Below are 6,277 nucleotides of genomic sequence, written 5' to 3' on the forward strand. Positions count from 1 at the left end.
ATCTTAATTGGTTCGGATATTAATTATAAGATCGTCAGAACCCGAACCAATCTGATTAGTCGATTATTTTAATATTAATTAAAAATAAATAAAATTTAATAATATTGTTCCTGTTGTTAAAGGATCTGACCGAGGTATAACTCGTCGTAGAAGGGGAGATATCGTCCTGTCTTCTCTACGGATGAGTTATATGCCGGACTCCAAAGAACACCAGAAAGAGTGAGTACCTATAAAAGATACTCCGATGCTCAAATCAATAATAATTCAGAGAAGAGAGTGAGAATGACTTAAGTGAGTATTAGGTTTTCAGATGTTCTCTACTTTGACCTAATGTTACCTTATATAGACTAAATAGAGAATAAGTCTTTTGAATATACTCGGTTAGCAAATCATAAGCTATGGTTGTGGTGAGAATCAAAATGTGGTTATCGTGATATTCTCAGCATCTGTTTTGACTATTTCATTGAGTTGTTGATGATGACGTGTGATGAAGTCATCATATCGTTGTGTTGAGTGTTATCATGTTTTTAAGTTATGAGTCGAGTTAGAACTTCTTTGGGCCAAGATATAAGTTTCATTGGTCGAGTATAAGTAATGGATCAAGAGTTGTTCCCCGAATAATGAGTGGTAGTTATCGAGTAATACAGAATAGACTAGATTGTAATGGCCGAGTTAAAGATATAGCGACTGAATTATGTGTTGGTAATTTATGAGTCATGAAAATCTTAACGTTCTTTTGACCTAATTTTTGAATTATAGCTTGTAGCCGCCGAGTTATAGTGACCATATCATAGCCCCCAAGGTTGATCTGTTTATTTTTAAGAGAAGCAGGTTGACCTTTTATGAAAATCGAGTTATAACTCGGCAGGATATAGAAGAGATGTGGTTGTATTATAATTCAGCGATATGAGGATTAGCCCCCAAGATCAACTTAATAATCTTAAAAATAAAATTAGGCAAACTTGTCATTGGAAAAGGTGTTGCGTATATCAATATATTTTTGAACGAGCTTATAGGTGATTGTTTGTTGGACTGATGCCAACTTATAGGTATCGGTTTACTTTGACTGATTCTGACTTATAATTATCGATTTGTTTGAAGTGATTCCGACTTATAAGTGTCGGTTTGTTTGGATTGATCCAACTTATAGTTTCCAGTTTGTTAGACTGATACCGACTTATAACTGTCGGTTTGTTTTTCTACGCCAACTTTAATATTGGTTTGTCGTAGTATGTGAATTGTGTAAGAAAAACAGTAGCCGAAGTAAATGCATGCATAAAAATAAAGAATGATAAAGTTAAAAATAATGTACTATTTATTGAGGATTATCCTCTTAACATAGAAGGTATAACAACAATTAAAAATTTAACCTGATTTGGTACTTGTGAAAAAGGGCCGAGGATGTCTAGCCTCCACTTACTGAAGAGCCAGCTTACCTTTGATGTGTGTAATTGCTCGGTTGGGTTGTGAATGATTGGTGCGTGGTGTTGATGCAATCTTTTTGTAATGTAAGCCAATAGTCCCTACTCTTAGTATTTTGGATGCTAAGCTTCTGCCTCCGATTTGTGTGCCACATATGCCTTCGTAGACTTCGTCCATCACGAGGTTAGCATCTTCTTTATTTAGGTATTTTAATAAAGGTCATGTGAAGCTGCGTTTGTATAGCTGGGCTCCTATCATTATAAAGAAGTTGGATCTCCTTTTGAATTGTCTTTTGTCTGTGATAATCTTGGGTATCATTCCTGTTTGTAAATATTGTATAAATGGTATTCGCCAATGTTCTTCCTGGAAAATACTCAAAACATTTGTTAATATAATACTTGGCTCGTCCAGTGTTAGTTGTGATAAGTTCGGGTGATGGGTTAAACTTCTGGTAGTTGCAAGTTTTGATAGAATACTAGCTCGGCAATTTTTTCCCACGGTATGTGGCATATTTTGAATTTTGAAAAGTGAGATATAAGATTTGTTGTAATTGAATTATATTTTTCTAATAGTGTATCTTTTACCTGAAAGATACCTGTTAATTGTTGGACTACTAATAAAGAGTCGCATTTGATGTTGAGGCATGTGATTCCAAGGGTATGAGCTAATTTTAGGCCAGCTATAAGTGCTTCATATTCTGCTTGGTTGTTGCTTGCATGGAAGGTGAATTGTAGAGATTATTCTATAGCCAGTCCTTTGTTATTTTCGACTAATATGCTGAATCCAGAGCCTTGTATGTTTGAAGATCCGTCAATGTATAACGTCCATACCTCGTTACATGAGGGGTGCTCGTCAACTGTAAGTTTTGTGATGAAGTCGACCAATGCTTGTGACTTGATGGCTCCTTGGGCTTGGTATTGAATGTCATACTCCGAGAGCTCTATAGAGCATTTAATTAGTCTTCCAACAAGTTTAAGTCGTGTTAGAATTTTTCTAAGAGGGCGTTCTGTCCGTACTATGATGTTATGGCTCTGAAAGTAGTATCTTAGGCGTCTTGCTGTTATAACAAGAGCCAGGGCTAGCTTTTCTAGCTTTGAGTATCTCAATTCGGCATGTTGAAGTGATTTACTGATGAAGTATACTAGTTGTTGCTGCTTACCTGTTTCTGTTACCAAAATAGAACTAATGGCATAGTTAGTAATAGATAAATATAGGTATAGAGGTTTACCATGCTCTGGCTTCTGGAGTATTAGTAGCGAGGATATTATGTCCTTTAGCTCCGTGAATGCCTGTTCGCATTCTTCTGACCATATGAATTCTTTTTGCTTATGTAATGTTTTGAAGAAGTAGTGTGAATGGTGTACAATCCAAGATAGGAAGCGTGATAGTGCTGCTAAACAGCCGATTAGTTGTTTAACCTCTTTAATGGATTTAGGTCTCCTCATTTCCAGTATATCCTTACATTTTTTTGGATTTGCTTTTATACCTAGGCAGGTTAGCATAAAGCCGAGGAACTTACCGTCATGAACTCTAAAAAGCACATTTTTCTGGGTTTAGTTTCATGTTGTATAGGCGGAGTTGCTGGAAGATTTCTTTGAGATCGTTGATATGATTGCTGCTGGACTTAGTCTTTACTACCATATCGTCTACGTATACCTCTATATTTCGTCCGATTTGGTTAGCAAAAATTTTGTCCATTAGCCTTTGGTAAGTTGCATATGCATTTTTGAGTCCAAATGGCATAACCCTATAAAAAAAATTACCATGATCAGTAATGAAGGCGGTCTTATCCTGGTCGGCCGAATACATAAGTATTTGGTTATAACCGGAATAAGCATCCATGCAACTTAAACATTGAAAACCAGATGAGCTATCAACTAATTTTTCAATACAAGGTAGAGGATATGCATCCTTTGGGCATGCTTTGTTGAGATCGGTATAGTCCACGCACATTCTCCACTTATCATCATATTTTTTTTACCATAACCACGTTAGCTAACCAGCTTGTAAACCTTAATTCCTTTATGAACCCAGCATTGAGTAGCTTCTAGGCCTCTTATAGAGATGGTTTCTTTTTGTTTGTGCCGAGGTGACGTTTCTTCCGAGCTATAGGTCGGATTGCTGGGTTGATTGCAAGTTTATGACATATGACATTTGGATCAATGCTCGGCATGTCTACTGGGGTCTAGTCAAATAGGTTGGTATTTTGTTGTAGCAGTGTGATGAGTTGTTCCTTCTCTTGTCCTTGTAATGCATCTCCGATGTAGGTATGCTTGTCTTTGCTGGCTGTTAGTTTTATTTTTGTTAGGGTGTCTATAGGCATGGGTCGGTCTTGTAGGTTTGTTCGAGGATCTAGGTCCACTAGGGCAGGTAGACTCTCCGAGTTATAGACTGCTTGTACGTACTGTTGGTCGGCTTGTTTTGAGTGGTTTGCCTTAAGGCTTGCATTATAACATTGTCTGGCCTCTTGCTGGTCGGCGTGGATGGTGACAATTTTGCTATCTTGCAAAGGAAACATAACACACAAGTGTATGGTGGAAACAATAGTAGAAAAATCATTTAAAGAAGGTCTACCTAAAATGATGTTATACGGTCTTTGGCAGTCCACTACCAAGAACTGAATGTCTAGGGTCTTACAATCAGGATAATTGCCTAGTGTTGTTTGTAACCATATATAACTTCAGATTGGAACATGTAAGACCCAGAATTTTCGAAAAATATTATTATGAGTCAATTCCAATTTATATATTTATTAGAAACTTTATTTTTAGAAATTATTTTATTAAAATTAATTAAATCAAGTTTTGATAATTAAATTAAAAATTTTACTTAATCTCATAATTATTAAATAATTTTCTATATTTAAATTATACAACTTAACAGTTGTAAAAGAATAAAAATTTTATATGATTTAGTTTAAATAATTGAGATTTTAGAATTTAATACTTTAATTTTTATAAACAAAGAAAATAAATTATATTATCTTTAATTTTAAATTAGAATACTTGATTAAAAGCTAATTAGCAAATTGATAATTAAGTAATATTTTTAAAGTAATTTTAAGGGATTAAATTATATTTTAAATTTATACATTATACCCTAATTTTATTAAAGTAACCCTAATCTACTAACCCTAAATTTCCAAATTAAAACCCGCTAACCCTAACCCCTCACCGCTACTCACACTCACCGCCTCACCTTCGCTCACTCACTTACACAGTCAGAGGAAAAAAAGAAAGAAAGCAAAGAAAGAAATACTACAACAAATAAGAGTTTTCTCAACGGTAAAAAACTATTGCCATAGATAAAAAAACCGTTCTAAAAATTTTAGGCAACACTTTGGCAACGGTTTTTGACCTGTGGTATATGCGGCCATTACCAATGCTCATAGGCAACGGTTTTTTACCTAAGGCAACGACAACCAAAAACCGTTGCCATAGTTGATGACATAGACAATGGTTTTGACAAAAAATTTTAAAGAACGGTTTAGAACCATTACTGGATAGGTAACGATTTAGAACCATTCTCTTGCATGATGTGATAGTTTAAAACCATAACTGAATAGGCAACGGTTTTAAGCTGTTGTAATTTTGTTATTCACAAAGACAACGGTTTAAAAGGGTTGCCTTTGGTGTTATTTTTTTTGCAACAATTTTAAAACCATTTCCATTTTGTAACTACCTTAAACCACGGTTTTAAAACCATTATCTTTGGCAACTTTTGACAACGGTATTTTCTAATTATATATTTCTTTATTTACAATAGTTTTCTCATATTGCCTTGAAATTAATATTCCAACTAAGTTTTGGTGTCAATAAATTAATATTTCAACTATTTTAATACTATTGTCATTTTGTAGCTGCCTTTGACAACGGTTTTAATACCATTGTCTTTTGTGAATTTTGATAATGGTTTTTAGTAATTATATAATTCTTTATCTACAATAGTTTTCTCATGTTGCATTGAAATTAGTTCCAACTATTTTTTTAATTTAGTGTCAATAAATAACCTTAATTATTTGAATTAAATTACTAAAAAAACTAATTGAACATTTACCATAAAAAATAAACAATTATATACTTAGTGAACAAAAAAAATCCAGATTCAGTATAGTTTTATCAGTTTTGGTTACAAGTAATTCCAAATATTTTCTGATTACACCAAGATAAGCTTTAGAAACGCCAACATTATAAAGGAATTCAATCTTCCTCTAAAGAGTTTTATCAATGCTGGCAGCGAAAATTTCTGCGAAGCGAGAAAGAATTATCCCAATAGTTTCTCTATCCAAGCGCATATTTTCAAAAAACAGAACCTGCAAACAAGGAACACAAGCTTCTTAACTGGGAAAAAAATGAAGCATTTTGAATCAGTAGGATACAAAACTAAAGAACAATGGCATACATATAACACATGACTGTACAAAATAGAGAAATACCTGTAGAAAATCTCTGGACTTCCGCAATAGTAGCTGTTGGCTTCTAGCAATAACCCTGTCTAACTTATTTCTCTTGACTCCAAGATCAACCAACTGATCCACCATCGACTTCAGCTTGCCAGTGGAACAACCCAATAGATAAGGTTGGCCTTTGGTCGCACAGTCTATACATATCTTTCTAACCTATAATAAAGCATTCCTTTTGTTTCTAGTCTAGTAATTTAACAAAATAATTTTTCTAGTCATACTAATGAAACATATCTACCTTAACTACCTACCAACTCATCCATAAAAAAAAGTATCACTAGCATCAATAGATATAAGCACATAGGTACTTAACAAATTCAATTCTTAATAAGGCATCAAAAGAATCAAGCAACCATAGTGTAGTTATTTTTAAGCATGAATTTGCCTTCAACT

This window comes from Arachis ipaensis, chromosome B09 (genome assembly GCF_000816755.2).
Source record: "Arachis ipaensis cultivar K30076 chromosome B09, Araip1.1, whole genome shotgun sequence".
In the NCBI taxonomy this organism is placed as follows: Eukaryota; Viridiplantae; Streptophyta; class Magnoliopsida; order Fabales; family Fabaceae; genus Arachis; species Arachis ipaensis.